This window comes from Myotis brandtii, unplaced genomic scaffold (assembly GCF_000412655.1).
Source record: "Myotis brandtii unplaced genomic scaffold, ASM41265v1 scaffold399, whole genome shotgun sequence".
Lineage (NCBI taxonomy): Eukaryota > Metazoa > Chordata > Mammalia > Chiroptera > Vespertilionidae > Myotis > Myotis brandtii.
In genome coordinates this window covers 4,534,642-4,555,085 of record NW_005365325.1, presented here as the reverse complement: position 1 = coordinate 4,555,085, position 20,444 = coordinate 4,534,642, and positions in this window count along the sequence as shown.

Here is a 20,444-nt window from a genome sequence, read left to right as displayed (position 1 = left end):
ATATATATATATATAATAGTTATCATTTTAGTATATAATGAAGAAACAATGCACCTGTTAATAAATAGTTCAGAAGAATTGCTTATATCATTTGAGGAAGAAAAAAATATCATGTCATATTATACAGAGAGAAAAACATTCTGACGAAACATAATCTTCTATGTAAACATTTTATTGTAAAACTAGGACCCAGTGCACAAATTTGTGCACCTTGAAAAAAAACTGTGGGTCACAAGGCTGTGGTGGGCACAGGGGCGGGTCTCGGCCCATTTTCCACACTCCCTCCTGGTCCCTCCCACCACGGCCCCTGGTCTCCTGTCTGCTGACAGCCCCGTTCACACCACCACCGCTCCCACACGCTGATGGTGCCAGCCCCACTCGCACCCACTGATGGCGCAGAGTGATTGGGGCTGGCGCCAGCAGCAGGTACAAGTGGTAGCTGCTGCCCTGATTGCCCCTCAGGAGCAGGGGGAGGTGGAGAAGCCCTCAGGGGCAATCAGGGCTGGCAGCCACCACTCACACCCACTAATGGCACCTAGCAATCGGGACTAGCGTCCGGTGCCAGCAGTGGGTGCGAGCAGAGGCTCCGGTGCCATCTGTGGGTGCAGGCGGGGCTGGTGCCAGCAGCAGGGGTGAGTGGTGGCTCCAGTGCCATCTACGAGTGTGAGCGAGGCCGGCGCAGGCAGCAGGTGCAAGCGTCCTGCAACTGCAGCATGCAGGAGCAAAGAATTTTCAGTAACCACCAGAAGCTCGCCCTGATAACAGCGACTGGTGCCCCGCCTTGGTCTGGTGTCCCCGCTTCCCTGCTCCACCATCCCACCATGGCCAATGCCCACCATGTTCTGTGCTCTGCAGCCAGCTGCTGACACCTGCCCTGTTCCACATGTGCCCCCTGGTGGTCAGTGCATGTCATAGCAACTGGTTGTTCAGTTGTTCCACAGTTTGGTCTATTTGCATATTAGGGTTTTATATATGTAGATTTTTCAGAAGAAATTAAGTAAGAAAACAATGTGTGCATGTGTATGTGTGTGTGTGTGTAACAAAATTTACACACAGACATAAAGTAAAAAGATGGAAAAGATATTTCATGCAAAGCAAAGGAAAAAAGCCTGGTATTGTAATACTTATACATGACAAAATAGACTTTAAAACAAAGGCTATTGCCCTGGCTGGGTGGCCCATTTGGTTGGAGCACCGTCCTGTGCACCAAAAGTTGGCAGGATTGACTCCTGGTAAGGGCATGTATCTAAATTGCAGATTCAATTTCCATTCCAGGCATGTAGGGGAGGCAACTGATTAATGTTTCTTCCTCACATAGTTATTTTCTCTCTTTCTCTCTCTCTCTATTTCAAAATCAATACAAATTATCCTTGGGTGTGGGATTAAGAGAAGAGGTTAATGGTAAGAGACAAAGAATGACCCTATGTAATGATAAAAGGGAGCAAGAGGATATAACCCTTGTAAACATTTGTGTAGTGCTACCTCTTCGACATTTGAAAAGGTGATGATTCCAAAATTTGGTGGTTACTTGACTAGCTATGAACTTTAATTCCTTTTCTGTAGAAAAACTCCACTAATGAGCTCTTGAAATCTTTGTTGTCATTGTTCCCTGTATTAAAATATTTTTCAAAGTCTTGTGTCCTAGTTGACATAGACAGATGATAGTTCAGTCTAACAATATTTCTATTTTAAAATTCTGATCTCCTTAAGCCATTGTATACTACTATTCTTTATAGTATTCCAAAGGAGTTAGAATTCTCAATTTAGTTGGATTTCTGTTTTGATTAACCAAGTAACTCTTGGTGCTATCCCCAGATACTTGAATTCATATATTGATTTAAGCCTTTGTGCTGGGAGATTGGCATTAGGACAAACACTAACTGAGTCATCCTCACTGTACGTGCAAATGTAGGCCCTAGAAAGCGCTATATTTCTGTCTTATGGGCAAGAGACGTCTGTAGGCCAAAGGAATGAGACCTAGAACTGATATTGATTTGTTAGATAGAGATGCAGACACTGGGAAGAACATCTTAAAGTAAATAGACTCTAATTCAGCATTCTTCCTAGGTTCCTTTACTGTACCCTCCTCCATAGAAAACTCAGTATCTTTTAAAAGATATTCTCGGAGTTTGTTTCAGCTATCTTATGTTGGTTTCTACTAAAATTCTCCTGATTTATACATACATTTGCTATATTTAAATTTCCCAATTCAGCAACACAACTCAGGCAGAAGCCAGAGAGTCTTTTATCAACCCTCTCTATTGTAGGGTGGAAATGCGGTAGCATTGCCAAATTCTCAACTTCACACCTTCCACAGCCTTGTGAAGATGAGACAGAATGGTGTTAACTGTCCTAAGAAAAGCTGGGTTCAATTTCTCTTTCTGTGTAGAAGTGCAATATAAAGATGAATAGAGGCAACTTTGAAGCCAGACTTTCTTGGTTAAACTCTAGTTCCACCAATATGTACTGTCTGATCTTGCTTGGGTTTAATTCTATTTCTTCGAACCTCAATTTTCTTATCTTTCCTTTAAGGATGATAATAAACCTATCTAATAGAGTTGTGGTGAGAATTAAATGACTAAAGAAATGTAGTACACTTAGAAGTGTGCCTCAGGCATAGTAAACATATAATACAGCATTAAATTTGTTGTTTTTCACATCCATCATACAATCATGTTACCCTCTGTGTTATTTGGCAGTATAAATGTAGCCAATTTGACTGGTTAAGAAACACACACACACACACACACACACTTCTTTGTCTCTCTTTCTCCTCCCCTCCTTTACCAGTAACCTGATATGCATTTAAATGAGAATATTTTTATAAATACTGTGTATATAAGCATATCTTTTTTTGCAGAAATTATGTCATTTTACAAGTTAAACAAACTGCCTTTTCATACTTTGGGCTGACAGTTATTTCTTTTCCAATGTACCTCAATTATGTTGGTACATAAGTCTTTGAGAAAAATAATATCCTATTGCTGATGAGCTGCTAGCACAGCAGGGCTATTCATTGTTCCTTATCACATACTAATATGCTGTTGGTTTTAGTGAAGTCTATACACATACATTTCTAAAATTAATACCAATTTTTGTTGACTATTTGTCTATCTCTCTATCATCTATCAACTGTCAACTGTCTATCTTTTTGGAATGTGTGTCAGTTAACCCTAAACTATATTTGGGTTTTGCCAATGCCACTGTGTAACAAACACTGAAACCTTGACCCTCTCTTCTGTAGATACAATAAAAGCCATAAGAAGATAACACAACCAGGGACCATGGCAGGAAAAAAAAACTACTCATTTTGAAAATTTCTTCAAAAGTTTCAGTAAGCAACTGTATGATTTGTACTACCTTAGTGGATTTTCATAGGATTTCTTCAGTTAGTATATGAGTATCATAAATTTCAGAGCTGTAAGAGAACTTAAAGATCACTTTGTAAATAAGAAAACTAGATGATCTTAACTCTAACACATTCTCTCTCTCTCTCTCTCTCTCTCTCTCTCTCTCTCTCACACACACACACACACACACACACACACACACACGTTACATAAATAGCAGGATGGTTTTATGTATTTCCCTATGACTTAAAGCACCCAAAATTTTATTTTCCCCTATGAATTTTGAAGAAATTTATTTTACTAGATTTCATAAAGCTAAATTTCCACAGAAGTGGTTTTTGACAGACATCTTGAGCCTTGGAGACATGGATCTGTATCAAATTGCTCTTCTAAAGTATTTTTGTGACAGTCTCATCCTAAAGCAGGCAGAAAGATAGGTGAAATAAGAAGAACCCATTTCTTTATTAGAATTGTTTTTTTTCTCATTGATTGACACCTGAACCCAAAGGATATATGATTTTATTTTCCCCAAATAGGGTGAATCAAGTCTGTCAACCTAAATTCTTCTAAGTAAAATATCCTCTGTTTCATCTGACAAACTAGAAAAGGGTTTTTATGTCAAATTTTGGAGAAAAGTTCCTTGCTCCAATTTGAAGTGATCACGATATGCCTTGCAGTCTAAAACAGGCCAATTATATTTTCTCCCTGGCTTTTCCTTAATTAGTACATATCTTGGGGATTTCTGTTAAAAATTAGAAACTTTCTAATTTTTCTTATCCTACCCCTTCAGCCTGTTAGAACTTATTAGTACTGAATAGTTTGTTAAAAATGACTAGAGTTATTAGTTTTAATATTAAAAAGAATGAAATATGAGTTGAAACTAGAACTATAGAAATAATGAATTTTTGTTAAATATAATTTGAAGTTTCAGAGTGAGACAGGAAAGTTTTCGAGTGTTATGTCTTGGAAATGTCTTGCACATCTTCCTTCTCAAACCTATAGAGTATTTAACCTGGGTTAAGAGGAAAACTGATATAATAATTTCAAGACTAAAAATCAAAGGCATTTTTTTTAGAATGAACACCATCCTATACAGCTAAAAAATGACTTGGGTTATTTACTTCTATAGAAACCCCTTACTTCTATTCATATAATTTCCCCCTTCCCTTTCTCATAAATACCTTTTGCTTTCACCTCCTGATGGATACACTATATGGTTTTCTGTCTGAATCAGTGCTTCCCAGAATTGCACTTCTTTTTTTATCTCACATAAACACTTGTCTTGCACTTTGGCCTTTTGTTTTTAGGTTAACAAATCGTCCCATGCAATTTATGGAAATCCATAACAGTTAAGCATGACCTTGATGTAAACATCTTAGTAAATACTTTCTCTTCCAACAGTATTAATGAAAATAAAGGAACAGTGATACAAAATGTGAGGATTTACTAAAAGGCACCAGTAAATATCATATGAATAGGTTTTGGTTTCAGAACTTCAATATAGAAGGCAAAAACAATGTAGTGCATGTGGTAACATATAATGTAATGAAGATTTTCTCCCATTAGGCAATGTAATCGCACTTGTTCTTGAATATTCCATGAAAAAATTTTTACCTTTTTATATTATCAAAGTGGGATGGGGGAGAAAATTCCCAGCCTGAGATATTTAAGTAGGCATGGTGTGCCTATCAGGATATAGTACAATTTCAAGGAGTCCTTGCAATCCCTCTTCAACACTGTATTCTAAGCATGGTCCATTGTCAAGCAATATTAGCACAAAATGGGGCTTTTTAGAAATGCAAATCAATCTCTTCCTTTCTCTACTATATAATCAGGATGTGCATCTTAACAAGATCCCAGGTGATTTTTGGACACATTAAATTTAAGAAACACTGCTCTGCAGAATCTCCTCCAATTGCTCTTCCTAACCGTAACCTAACATTTTCCAATTACTGGGAAATCATTGCTAGAGGTACACTATTTCATCATTGAACAATTCTAATTGTTTTAAAATTCTTTCTTACATCAAGGCAAATTCTGCTTCTCTGTTACAACTAGTCAAAGTTTTCACTCTAGCTTGACTTATAGTAAGTCTAATACCATGTTTTAGGACAGATATGGGCAGCCAAACATTTGTTTTCTTCTCTTCCTCTTCCTCAGTTCCTTCAGCTATTTCTCAAATGGCATAGTATGCACATACTCTAATCGCTTTGGATGCTCTGGTCTGAACTCCACTTTCGTGATTTTCACCAAGATGAGAGCTTCAAAACGGAATCCAATATTCAGTGTTTGATCTGATTACAGAAGAGGTGAGATAAATTAACATGTGCCTCATTCTTAATATTCTAAATCTATTAAGCTTGCCTATGTTTGAGGGTGGAGAGAGAGAGGAATACATCATCCTATCATCTCATACTGAGTTGACAGATATGGGGAATTCTGTATCCTTTTTCAGCTTGTGGTATTGTGCTAAGCCACACCACCATTTTATTCCTCTTCAGTACATACCTACTTAATATTTTGGGCCCAAAGATAAAACTTTCTAAAGGCTGACTATGCAAGGCCACATGCAGATATCTGCCTTCTCTGAGGTAGCTTTGGTTAGCTGCAATTCTTTTTCTTTATCTCTTTAAAATTCAGCATGTCAAATTTTCTAACTTACATGATTCAAAATTGTGATTTTTCACCTTAAGAAATTTCTGTTCTTTCTACCTTAATATATATTTTTTTAATTTTTAAAAATATATTTTATTGATTTTTTACAGAGAGGAGGGGAGAGGGATAGAGAGTTAGAAACATCGGTCAGCTGCCTCCTGCACACCTCCTATTGGGGACGTGCCCGCAACCAAGGTACATGCCCTTGACTGGAATGGAACCTGGGACCTTTCAGTATGCAGGCCAATGCTCTATCCACTGAGCCAAACCGATTAGGGCTACCTTAATCTTGTTAAAGCTGAAAACTCATGCCATTATTAATCACATTTAAGAAATTAAGATTTTGATGCAATTTTCTATATAGTAGTTCTTGAAGTATATTGGATAACTCTGACTACCTACAGGATAAATTTTTTCTCTGATGTCTGAAATGCACCACACCCTTTATAAATCTACTTTTAAATATTTTTTAATATGTGCTTTGGGCACAGAAAACTAAATGACTTGAATTAGGATCTGGGCCTTAAAGGTCCAGTGATCCATCAGTGTGTTGTCTCATTCCCATGCTGCAGCAGACATTGCTGCTATTTTAACAGGATCCAATAAGGTAACTTGTTTAGAAAAAAAAAAGTCTAAATACTAAAACCACATTTTGAGATTCTTTGATATTTAGATGTTCATTGCTTTTTTTTTTTTCTCTCACTGTTAGAAATTTTTCTTTGAAGTTATTCTTTTAGCTGAGATCCAAAGCAGTTCCAAAGCAATTGGCTAGTATCTTGGAATAAAAGCAAGCCATTTCATACCAGGAATGTCAAATTATTAAATTGACTTCACTAAATTTACATAATCTCTAAGTCTAGTGTAGGTTATTTCATCAATGATATATGAAAAATGAGAATAGATAGGAATACATATCCTAATATATAACGAGCCAGGGTCCGTCACAACCAAAATGTCTGGATGGCCGAACACCAAGCTAGAGTCCCGGCCAGCAGGGTAGAAGTCAGTCCTGGGTCCTGGTGGTCCGCGGCGGGAGTCAGTCCTGGGTCCAGGTGGCCTGAATCCTAGCCAGCGCGGCAGAAATTGGTCCTGGGTCCTGGGTCCCGGCGGCACAGCAGAAGTCAGTCCTGGGTCTCAGGGGCCTGGATCCCGGCCAGCGCGGCAGGAGTCAGTCCTGGGTCCCAGCCGCCCATAGCATGGTGGCAGGAGGGAGCCGTGGGAATGGAGCCATGCTGCCATCGGACTGGCCTCTGGGTCCCTCCCCCGCCCACAGGCTCCAGGGAAACAGAGCCATGCTGCGATGGGACTGGACTCTACCTGAGGGGTCCCTGGATTGTGAGAGCATGCAGGCTGGGCTGAGAGACCCTCACAAGTGCACGAATTTTTGTGCACCGGGCCTCTAGTTATATATAAAACGTGTGGGTGTATATATATATATCCAGAATAGTGCCTATTTAGTTATTGTAGGTGAGAAGATTCAGGACATGCTACCCATATTGAGTAATTTAAGTTAAAGGAATTTGAGAAACCACAGATGATAGAATGATTTTCTGGCCTTCCTATGAAGCAAGCCCTAAGCCCCTAGTGTGAGAGGGCCCTCCATACCTGAAGGAAAGGTGCATCCTTATTTCTGGAGACATAGAGACTATGAGATCAATCTGAACAAACAGGCCTTGCTAAGTTTCCCCCAGTGTTATACACTTAACTCACACTCTATATTCTATCACACTTTCCCACAGCTGTCCATACTCCCTCAACCTGAGCATGAAAACAAAGTTCAACCTCTTTTTTAGGTCTTTATTTTCTTTTTGTTGTTGTCTCATGCTGCTTTATTTAGGTGGGTTCCATTTTCACTCCTCAGTAGATTTTATGTATTTCTCATATGTTTCATTAGTTCATCTTGTTCTGAAGGGTGACACTGTGTCATCTTGATCAGTCAACCATCTTCATAACAAGCTTTGTTGATAAGTCCTGGATTTTCTGCAGGAGCTTCATCAATTTCACTTACTTCTCCTGACAGAGGGGAATGAAGTTCACTAGCCACTTTTACACTTTCCAAAGCACCGAACTCATTTTGTTTGTTCAGTTTTATCCCAATTTCAGGGAAGACTACAGTAAACAACATCTTCCAGAGCTTCCTGTGCAAAATTGCTGATTCCCACTCTTCCAGTGTCTTTTTCTGTTGTTATCTATTCATGATTCTCTGCACATATAAGCATTCAGAGCTAACGCATTACCAGATGGAAAGTCAAGCTCTGCTGAACATTCATTGGACAGGTTAGCCATTGGCTTTATGAGCTTCCTCTCTTCAAAGATTTGATCGAACTATTCAAAGATCCCTGGAAGAAAGACTGACAACAGTTTGGGGCCAGTGCACAGCAACCTGACAGCACCCGTCCAATGTATGTGGCCATACCCTGCCAGCCTCTGGCCTAGGTCTTCGTTTTCCTATGAAGGCTTGAGTAGCACATAAAATTTAAATTAAATAAATAAATTGGAATGCTCTTCTCTTGTTAATCTATCTTCTGTTGTAGGGGCTTACAATGAGTAACTATGGAGGATGTTTGTTCTAGACCAGGGGTCCTCAAACTTTTTAAACAGGGGGCCAGTTCACTGTCCTTCAGACCGTTGGAGGGCCGGACTATAGTTTAAAAAAAACTATGAACCAATTCCTATGCACACTGCACATATCTTCTTTTGAAGTAAAAAAACAAAACGGGAACAAATATAATATTTGTATTTGCATGTGGCCCGCGGGCTGTAGTTTGAGGACCTCTGTTCTAGCGGCTCAGATAACTCTATCTAAAACCTATGTGGTTCTTTCAAGAATCATACTAACAGCATAACTTGGGATATTACTTTTTTTTGGAGACATAGAGGCATTTTTGAGTCTCCTTTCATTAAGGTCTCTGGCTTTATAATAATTATCAACTCACTAATGAGTATTTTCTTATTGCCTCTTATGTATATCAAAGCCTTACTCAGATTTATAATGTGTGCTAGTGATGACTTCATCCTAAGTAAACATGAGATATATGGTCTCCAGAGGTAATTATAGCTTTATCACCAGCCAAATTTGGCTCATACAGACCCAAAATTCTGTCTATAACAGTAAAAGCTTGGGCATATCTTCTCAACATGCATATTGTAAGTCTAGAAAATTAGTGTAACAGCCTCCTATTACAGGGAGTTTCACTCTTTTTATTTTGTTTTATTCACTAAGAAGATTTTATTTTTAAAAATGTATTCATTCACTCAAGAATTCTTAATTTAACACCAACTATGTGCTAGACACTGTTGGCATCTGGGTTCTATTTGTGAACAAACAAGGATTCATTTCTCATGTATTTACATTCTATTAAAATTCACAGATCCCTGAGGAAACTTTATAAATCAACCAAATATTTGCAGAATTGTTTTCCCCCTAATGAGAATCAGAAGGCTCATTAATATTGATGCACTGTGTTAGGGCATTCAGAATTCTCTGAGGAGCTCTCCTATTCGCCTATGCCTATTTTGATTCTAGGACTTGGCTCTAAGAACTGAATAGTGTATTGCAGTCTAGACATCTACCTTTGGTAATATCTAGATTATCTTTAACCTTAAATAGTGCAAGATGTACAGAGATGTTTTAGGAATAAAGGAATACACTAAGTGATCTGTCAGTATCACACAGAAATGAATAAGGAAGCTGAGATCTGAGAAGACTCTAAAACTCATGCTCATTTTCTCATGCATAGTTTGCTGGGAAAAGGCAGAGATGACTTCTTATGCCTAATACAGAAGATCAAGGAAGTTTCCTCAGAGAGTAAATTGTGGATGTTCCATCTTCGTGGAGAATAATGATAGGTTTTAGTAACTCATTCACAAAGGGAATTATTTCCTAAAAATCATATTTTGCTTCAAATACTGCAGGACTGATAAAACAGACTTCCTTAGGATTTGAAAGGCATCATTTGAAGTACAGGGATGTGTATACATCTGCCTTTCTCAGCCCAATTTTCCAAAATAAAGTTGTTGTTTTTTTAGTAAGCTGTGTATTCATATAAAATCATTTTGAAATCCTATCTGAAAGTTTTGCTCTTTTCTCTAAAGACAGGAATCTTTGAAGGCTAAATCTTTAACTGACTTCTCAGATACTAGTATACTTGTTCAAGAAGGAAAATTATAAACATTCTTCCTGAAGCAAAAATGAATGTTGGTGTATTGTTATGATCTGGTATTTGCTAATCAGACTTTGTGATGGCAGTTTTACCTGTGTTGATTTATGTTATCTGATGGACAAATATGCTTTCAAGTAAGGTAGAACATGTTCACAAAAATAAAAAGCCAAAACAAGAGGCAAAAGCATTTATTTGGGATCCAAAAGAATTGTAATTTGGGTCCACAGGTTCAGGCAGAAACCCATACTGTGTCCCATTTATGAGGTGAAGATAAGGGTGTGTTTTGTTTTGTTTTGTTTTTGATTTTTTTGAGGAAAGGAAGGGAAATTATTACATGAGTTGAAGAAAAATTTCTATTGGTACCAACAAGCTGACTTACTCTTTAGTTATGCAGAGCTGGTTAGTGATTCTATCTTCAGAAATAATGTTCATAATCTTTAGTCCTTGTGATCAGGAGGTCTGTTGTTGTTTTTCATTTATTTAGTTGTTTATTTTTTAGCTTTATAAACAGTTGATTGTAAGCTAGTCTTGGTTTTTCCCAGTCCAAAGATATTTTGTCCCATTCAAACTTTCCAAAAGTGTAAGGAGTAAGATGTGCAAGTAGTTCCTCTGGGATGGCTGCCGTGGCTCTATTTTCAAGTGGCTCCACCTCTGTCAACAGTTCAAAATACCATCCTCCAAAAGTTGAAGAATACACTGTGTGACTGACCTCACAGGTATGTCCCATCTTGCATGTGAGCGGATATGTGATTTTTCTGTAAATTTAAATAAACTCTGCGAATGTCCATATTGAAAACCTTTCATTTTAGAAAAGTTTGCCTGAGGTTAAGGAAGCCTACCTCTTATTCCTAACACCTGTTTGTTTGTTTTTTGTGTGTTTTTTTTATTAACAATTTCTCTTTTTTGCCATGTCTTTTGTTGAAGTAAGAATATCCAAACCTATAGAGAATTTTTATAAAAAATTCATTTGAGCCAAGCAGAGGATATGCCTGGAAGCAAGCTCTCAGACTGAGAAAAATGCTTTTCTGAATGACAGTTTGCAGTTTCTTTTATGCATTTGAAGTTATGGAGGGAAAGTAAGGAAGGTGGGTAAAGCGAGGAGAGGATAGTTATGGAGATTATATGCTCTCTTGAGGGTGGTTTGTATTTCAGTGATTTCAGAAAACAGGCATTTCAAAGGTGTAATAACATAGATGCACAAAACAGTGGACAGGGCTTATTAAGGCAAAGATAAACTTTTTACTAAAGAAGTTACATGCCTGCCATGTGACTACCCAATTAGGAATTTACTAGAGGCCCGGTGCATGAAATTCGTGTAGTTGGGGGGGAGGGGGAATCCCTCAGCCTGGCCTGTGCCCTCTCACAGTCCGGGACCCTTCAGGGGATGTCTGACTGCTGGCCTAGGTCTGATCCTGCAGTGACCATCCTGCAGTGATCAGGCCTAAGCCAGCAGTCGGACATTCCTCTCGTAGTCCAGGACCCCTTGGGGGATGTAGCAGTGTGCCAAGTGGCAGGTGACCAGGGAGTAGCCCAAATCAGGGCTGGACACCACTCTGCTTACAGTGAATCCCTCCTGCTGTGCCTGCTGTGCCTGCTGTGCCTGCTGCTGCCACTAGGTAGTGCTGCCATGGAGATGGGAGAGGCTCCCGCTGTGGCAGCTGCACTCACTAGCTGTGAGCCTGGCTTTTGGCTGAGTGGCGCTCCCGCTGTGGGAGCACCCTGACCACCAGGGGGCAGCTCCTGCATTGAGCATCTTCCCCCTGGTGGTCAGTGCACATCATAGCGACCGGTTGTTCTGGTCATTCTGCCTTAATGGTGGCTTAGGCTTTTATATATGTAGATAAGCAGAACATCCTATCAGGTTATTTTCTGTAGAACCTCTCTTTTTGTCTACATTTTCTCTTTTAAAAAATAATTTTTTATGTGTCTGGCTTTTAACAATATTTTGTTATTAAAAAGGGAGTTAAATTTTAGCTCGTTGATCTTTTAATCATAATTTCACATTTACATGTATGCATTCTATGTACATCTATTCCATATCATCAAATATTTGGCAAAGCATTTGTTAGTACTTGTGTTGATATTTATTGATATTTATTGAGTATTTATCATGTTGTAAGCATTTGCTTTAGACCAGGGAATTCATTGTGAGACACTAACATATCTTTGGAGCCCAAGAACAGCAGTCAGTTCAGATTATACTAAAACCAGAAGCTGGAGATGCTCTGGGCAATGTTTTCTCCCTTTTATTCTGTTTTTCTCTTTTAATTGTTTTATTCTAGCTCCTTTTGGGTTTTTGTTCATGTGTTTGATTGTTTTTACTTTATTCTTCCTAAGATAGTGTTATAATTCATATCTTCTCTCTTTCACAAGTGTCTCTGGTTCTCTTACAAATTTTTAGGAGCCTTGAGCCGTTTTCCACCAGCTATATAATCATCTCAGGATCTGTGGCTGTGGGCATAGGGTCATAGCTTTCATGATCCTTCCCATGGGGTGACATTTTCAAACAGAATGTCATTGTCAGCTAGGCCAACACTACAAAGAAGTTATTTGAAACACTGTGCTTGGAGTCTGACACATATTATATGAGTCAATTCTTTCAACAACTTTTAGTTAGGAAGGTAAGTCAGAAAAGTTTGTAGACTTTACCCAAGGGGACACAATGGATTGATAAATCCATAATTTAAATGCAATCTTGTTTAACCTCTGAGCTAAATCAAACCCTTTAAGGCCTCCATAATAAAGATATGATGGGGAGAGGGTGTGATATCACCTATAGCTGCAAACACTTTCCAAAATTGAGCCATTTATTAGGTAGCTGTACTTATCACAGATGATCCCATTTTTATTTATCAGATCCTGTACCAACACTTATAAATTACTAGAGGCCTGGTACACTAAATTTGTGCACAGGTAGGGTTTCTAGGCTTGGCCTGTGATCAGGGCCGTTCAGGGCCTTCCTTCCCTTGGCTGCCAGCCGCCAGCTGGGGCCTTCCTTCATTCTTCACTGCCCCCTTGTGGTCAGCACATGTCATAGCAAGCGGTCGAACTCCTGGTGGGTTGAACTCCTGAGGGGAAAATTTGCATATTAGCCTTTTATTATATAGCATTATTTTTTGTTTCCAGTGAATATTTTGAGGAAACCAATAACTTCCTTTTTTTTAACTAGGGAAAAATCTGCTAAACTTTTATTTCAAAGTAAAGGATAAAAATGGTGATATATTGAATTCAGAATTCAGTTGAACTTTTTCCTTATTCAGGGTATGGAATTTTTATGGAATTGTGTGTGGATAAATAGCACCACAAAACACAGTGGTAGTAATAGTTTGTATTTCTGAGGGTGACTGGTAAGTGCATGTTCTCTTAATGTGTTACATTTCCCTTAGTTATGGAATGCCTATAGTCTATTTATAAATATAACCTTAGTGGCTGAGCAAAGCATGAGGGGAGTTTAGTATCAGAAAGATTGACCTTAGGGAAGGGTGCATATTCATATGTCCATGCAGTATTTTTATTAATGGCATAAGTCCTTCTTCTCCTTCTTTGATCTCAGTACCCTGCTCTGAACCACCCAGTATACACTATATGTAACATGAACATGCAAATATGATAGAGAAGAAAAAGAAAGAAAGGTAGTTCCTTATGAAACTAACTCATCCTTTCCCCTCCTCATTGTGTTACTCTCTTTAGCTTACCACAGATAAAATCAGGCTGTATGGTAACTTAGCAGGCCGTGTGATAACCGACTGTGAACAGGAGTATATAATGATAGCAGCTATGATTAGGGAGAGTATAGCATAGTCATTGAATCATACGAGGGGCTAAGTAATGCTAGTGCATTTTTACATATGGTAAAATATTATATTATCTTTATTAAAATATTCTATTAATACTTTAAGAAATTTACTAAGTATATCTCATTTAATACAATTAATCAGAAATTATGGGTTTACTGTCTGTGTAAGAATGGCCATAGGATAATGTGTCAAGAAAGATAAGTGTATTATTCTTAAAATTCTAAGAATATAGTCTTTAATAAAAAATAGCCCAAGAATTGGATCTTTAAACTGTAGAAGAGTTAAGTCAGACTTACTAGGGCAGGCACTTTTTGTGTTTAAATTTATATTTAGGGCTTGCAGAAGCATTCAGATATACTGAGTTCTCAGTTGTTCCAGAGTCAGCTGATTTTGATGAAAGCAGTCAATTATGAATGCAAGATATGAAAATGCAGGTGCATTAAAAAATGAACATTGGAAATTCTGGGCAGGCAACAAAACGTCATTTGAAATGAGGTTCTTTTTCATCAGCTTGGCTTTGGGTTAAGAAAATTGGCCTTTCCAATCACTTACAATGCTATTTGTTTTCATCAGAAGCCCTACAGCAAGCATCTGGGGAAAAATCTGCTAATATGCGGCCCACTGGCCCCATATTGCCCACAATGAATATAACAGTATGTAAGATACATTTTAATAACAATTTTGTAACTTAATTTTTACAATATCCTGTTATACATAATTATTAATGACAAACTACAACCTTCACTAATGACTGATTACTATGTTGCATTCATTTCCCTTACACGCCTTATGCACAGGTGCACCATTTCTCTCCACTAATACTAGCAGCAAATATTTTAGCAGCCGATTGCCACGTTATTAGTCTTGGACTGACATGTTTGGTGTGCACAACAGGAAACATTTCGCTTTCAGAGAACAAGAAAAATAGGTTTATTTGAGTTACACTTATTAATTTGTGCAGGTATTCAGTAATTTGGTAAATTAATGTTCAAGAAAAAATATCAATTTTTATTAAAATGTTCTATTTTATGTTAATGATTACTTATTTATTTCAGCTATTTGTATTCAGCATGTCTCTATTGAAATAAACTTACATTTCTATGGAAATTGAAGCTTTTTTGGGGGTGGGTGCCACATAAACTTAAACTTGTTTATTTGGCCCGTGTTAGTTAGCCTTTGAGGTTGACATGCTTGCCTTACAGGGATAATTTAGATGTGCAGATTAGGGGTATATAATTACATTGTATAAATAAATGTAACCTGTATTCTCAGATTGACCTCTACTGAGAATATGATCTCTCCAGAATAAACTATATGAAACAATTGATGTCTACCAAGAAAGATCTGCCTTGCTATCCTGGTGCTATGCCGCCCTGTGATAAGCCTCACTCACCAATATTGCTGGGACTTCCCTGGGGTCCACAAGGTATCAAATGCCTTAATATACTTTCCCAGGTATAACCTAAATGAAATCCAAAATTACTATTCACACTAACTTATGAATAGGCATGTTTTTATCTTCTTAACATAGAACATTTTAAACATAATCAAGTGGAGAAGATGGTAAGTGGCTAAAAATATAGGGAAATGAGTGGTAGAATAATGAAGGTTGCCAAAACTGGGTGAGGGCCATGTAAGGTCTGGGGCTGGGAAAATAGGGTCTTTCCTGATCCCACCTGAGTTGGACGGACAAAACAACCCAGAACTGCCGAGCCACATCCTGCTGGACAATAGCTGCCATCCTGGGACCCACCAGAGCATCCTGTTGTGCTGATGGCCAATAAATAACCACCGGAGACTTCTCAAGATGGCCAGGGTGCAGCTGCACCAACTTCCCGCTCATCAATCACCCGCCACAAGCTACCTCAGATAAACCTGATTGGTCCAACAGCAGCATAAAAAATCTCTGCCAGGCATAGGCGGGTGTGACTCCCCCGGCCTGCACCTCCAGACTGTGGGACCTCACCCGAGAGCTTCCAATAAACGCGATATTTCGCTCTTACCCTGCTTGTCTTGGTCAATTTATTGGCTTTGGTCAGATTAAATCTTACATCTCAGATTAAACCTTACATTAAACCTAACAGGCCACCTGGGTGTATTTTGTTTACTTTGTATGTGATTGAAAATGTTAGCTATAAAGTACAAAATGAAAAGTAAATAAAAAGGTATGTAAGAACTTCAGTAGTAGATTGGGGATTAAATCCTCTATTTAGTTAATGGCTAGGTCTGTATCTTTGGGCAAATTGCAATCTTTTTGAAACTCAGACTCAACTGTAAAATTTAGATTTCACTTCTCCAGAAAGGGTTGTTATAGGAATATAGATATTATTTATTTATTATGTCTAAAACTATCTCAATTTTGAAAAGTATCTTAATGGTTTCATTTACTTCATTTTCTAGCAATTAGCATTATAATTGTACTGTTGTCTAATGTTCATGGTATAAACATGGTACCTCACAGTTGATAAAATATACTTTTTAAAAATTATTCAGAAGAGTTATTTTTTTAGAATTGTTTAGTGCTTTCTTATCTTGGTTGACCTTTTTGTATTCATTTAACTTTTAAAATTTCAGCACCAAATGTAGAAAAGAACATTAATAGGCATTTTCTTTGTGTTTATCATTCACTTGCAAGAGTAAAGGAAAAAAAAAGCTTTCCTTTGGCATTTCCATATAAAATGTGTTATGTCTATTAAAATAATGATATGCCAAAATGTGATGACATGGCATTTGATAGGTAACTTTGACAGTTATGGAATAAAACTTGAGCATGTTTGGAGTTTGCTTAAACTTCCTTATTAACTAGGCTTAGTTGAGTAAAGGGCAACATAAAATGAAAGGTATATTTTTAAAGCATTGAAAAGGCAAAGTCACAAAAGTAAGCCAATTACATTTCCTTCCAATGGCATTTTGAATAGATAGAATTCCTCTGAAGTCTATAATGCAAATAGTAGACTTGTCATTTTAACATATAATTGCTTACAATGTTTATATGCAAACATAAGTCAAGACAAGCAAAATAAGATTGGAAAAATTATAAAGAAAGAGGGGAAGGGATGACAGCATGAAAATTATGAAAAGGTGATCCCAAGTTTCTAAGAAAACAATAAACTATGCATTTAAATTTCCCAAATATTTTCCAGAGTAGTCATGGCTAATATGAACAGATACTGGAAAGGAACTGATAAATAGAAAAGCTAAGCAAAATGCTTTTCCTGGGGTTGATTAGTCTACAATATATTTTAAATTGGACATGTTTAAACAATTTTTTCCTCTCTGGCTTATAATATAAGGCACAAGGTAGGAGCTGAAAAAATATTCAGAAGTATATGCTTTCCATTTTGGTAAAAATAATAATTCCTGCAAGTTTAACTCTTCCATTAATACTGGTACATGTTCCCCAGAACCATGGGACACTATTTTGCCTGGAGAACATTATGCTGAGTGAAGTAAGCCAGTCGGAGAAAGGCAAGTGCCATGTGATTTCACTCAGATGTGGAATCTAATGAACAAAATAAACTTAACAAGGTAGAAACAGTCTCATAGATAGAGAAGAGATTGACAGGAGTCTCTCCCACTCCCTGCTCCGGCTCCCTCAATGGAAAAATATCCTCGGGTGAGGATTAACCACTAAAATTCTACCAGCAGGAAAAATGCTGATGAATCTACTCAGCAGTAAATATATGCTACCCTTTAAGACAATGGGAGTCCGACTGTGAACTGCAGAGGGAAGAAATTTCAGCCCAGAGGTTGGAGCCTTGGGCACAGAATGTGGAGCCCCGGGTCCAAGGGTGAAGCTGCAAACCACAGAGGATTGCTCCCAGGCTTTGAATCCTAATGGACTTCGCCATTTAGATTTCAAAATGTTGGAGAATCAGTGAATCTTGTCTTCCATTTTATCTCCTTTGGAGTGGGAATATTATATTGTTATCCTATGCCTGTCCCATCATTATAACTTGAAAGCTTATAACACAAATTGTTTTCTATCTTTACATGTTCACAGATGGAAATAAATTTAGCCCCAGGGTGAATTATACAGAGTCTTACTCATACATGATTTAGATTTCAGTAATGATTTGGGGACTTTTGAAGTCATGGTATTTAGGTGAGATTTAGGACTTCATGTTGATTTTATAAATATTTGAGACTTTGGGGATTATTGGAATAGAATGAATGCATTTTGTATGTGGTGGGCCATGAATCTTTGTGAACCAGAGGGTAGATATTTGTAGGATGAACATTTGTCCCAAAAAAGACGTCTGTATCATAATTTCTGGAAACTGTGAATATTAATTTATATTGAAAGGGGCTTTGAATGTATAAATGGAAATGGATTAATTATTTTGAGCTAAGATTATTCTAGACTATCTGTGGGCTCCCTAAATGTAATCACAAGTGTTCTTATAAGAGAGGGCCAGATGGAGACATGACTACAGAAAAGATAAGATGATGTGAGCCTTGGAGGCAGTGTGGCCATGCTGACACCCGAGTTTCATTCAGCCCAGTGAAACCTACTTTGAATTTGTGACCTCACATTCTATGGGAGAAACAAAAAAAAAAAGATGTTGTTTTAAGCCACTAAATTGGTGGTAATTTGTCATAGCAATAATAATAACTAATTTTCTGATACTAACACCAGTCATGTAACAAATATAAGAATTCAGTTATTGCTATCAAGGAATTACAAACTATTTAAAGGTATAATAGATAGATGTATATATAACTAAATTTTGCAGAGATATTAAGTGGTGTAGACAGAATTTAAGGATTAGTGGCAGTAATACTGATGATAATGATGATCATGATGCTGTTGACAGCTAAGATTTGTTGAGCATTCAACATATGAATATTCACAGCTAATGCAAGTTACATGAAATCTTTCTAACAACTTTACTGGAAAGACTATGAAAGTATCCTCATTTTTCAGGTGAAGAAAATGAGATGAGAGAGATTAAGTAACTTCACGAGTCACACCGCTGATAAAGGATGAAGTCAAGATTTCAATTCAGGTATGTCTTCCTCCGAAGACAAAGCTATAAATCTCATAACTTCTACTGGGATCCAGAATGATCAAAAATAGCTTTCGGAGTTGGGGAGAAGCTCATAGATCTTAAAATTCATTTTGACTTACACAGGAGAATAAAAGGAGAAAAATAACAAATCTAGCCCAGTGATAGAGAAATAAGTATTTTACTTTTTCATCTTAGCAGTAATCAGAATATTTTCTCTGAGCTTGTATTTTTAAGGGTTAGCAACAGAAGTGTATTGGAAGGTTGACTATAAATAGCTTCATATTTACTGTTGTTAATCATTAAAATGAGAACAAAATGAACTTGAAAGATATTAGGCTCTTTGGCCTGATACTGATCATACCATCTGGATAACACTCAGGAGAACTGAGTATGGAAGGAAATTTCTTTCTCTCATCTTCATTTGTATGAACGTGAAGAGACAAGTGATTTCAGCCTGTCCAGACAAATTCATGAAGCCAGATTTCAGGGCCTGAAGGATCCATCATTCTGTCATGACAGCTGAATGTCCACAAATTGTACATAACCTCTCCCAAGGCAGATAGAAATGTTGGTGAAGACACTCAGGAAACACTTTAAGTTAATAACAAATGCAGTTATGTTTCCATAAGATACTGTTGCAATAAATGGCCGAAGATGAGCTATTATGCAGGTGGAAGAGTAGAAGTGATAAAGTTTGAAAACTAAAATTTGGCCCAAGGCTTTCATAATTTGTTTTCATTTATGACAAAAGAAAGAAATGTGTCCAGATGGAATGCTCAAATGGAATGCTCAGAAGGATGCTCAACCACCATCAGCTCCCAACTCAGGTCTCTTTTGTATTGGAAGATGAATTACTACCTTACAGGGGAAAAAAATGAATCGGGTTGTTTCACATTAGGAAATCTATGGATCGTAATTTAAAAATAAGAAATTGGGGGGGGGACACCTTATTTTATTTTATTACTTCCTTTTAGGAATAGAGAGAAAAAGTATCCCCTGAAATAAGTAGCTAACATAAGTAACAGGACAATTGAGTCTAATTTTAATCAAGGGTTAGGAAAATATTTTGTGTTTTGTGTTATGGTTATTCTGAGAACACAGTCTTATAGCTCCAACAACAGACATACACACTCACAAATACAGACATGCTAGAACATGGATGAACTTTGAAGACATTCTATAAGTGAAATAAGACAGACATGAAAGGACAGATATTGTATGAATCTGATTGTCTGAAGTACCTAGAGTTTTCAAATTCATATATTTTCAAAAAGGAAATGTTGATAAATGGGGCGGGAGGAAGGGATGCATAGGGCATTATTGTTTAATGGGTATGGAGTTTCAGTTTGGGAAGATGAAGACAGTTCAGGAGATGGATGATGGTGATGGTTGTACAACATTGAGAAAGTACTTGATGCCACTGAACTGTGTACTTAAAATGGTTAAAATGGTATATTTTGTGATTAT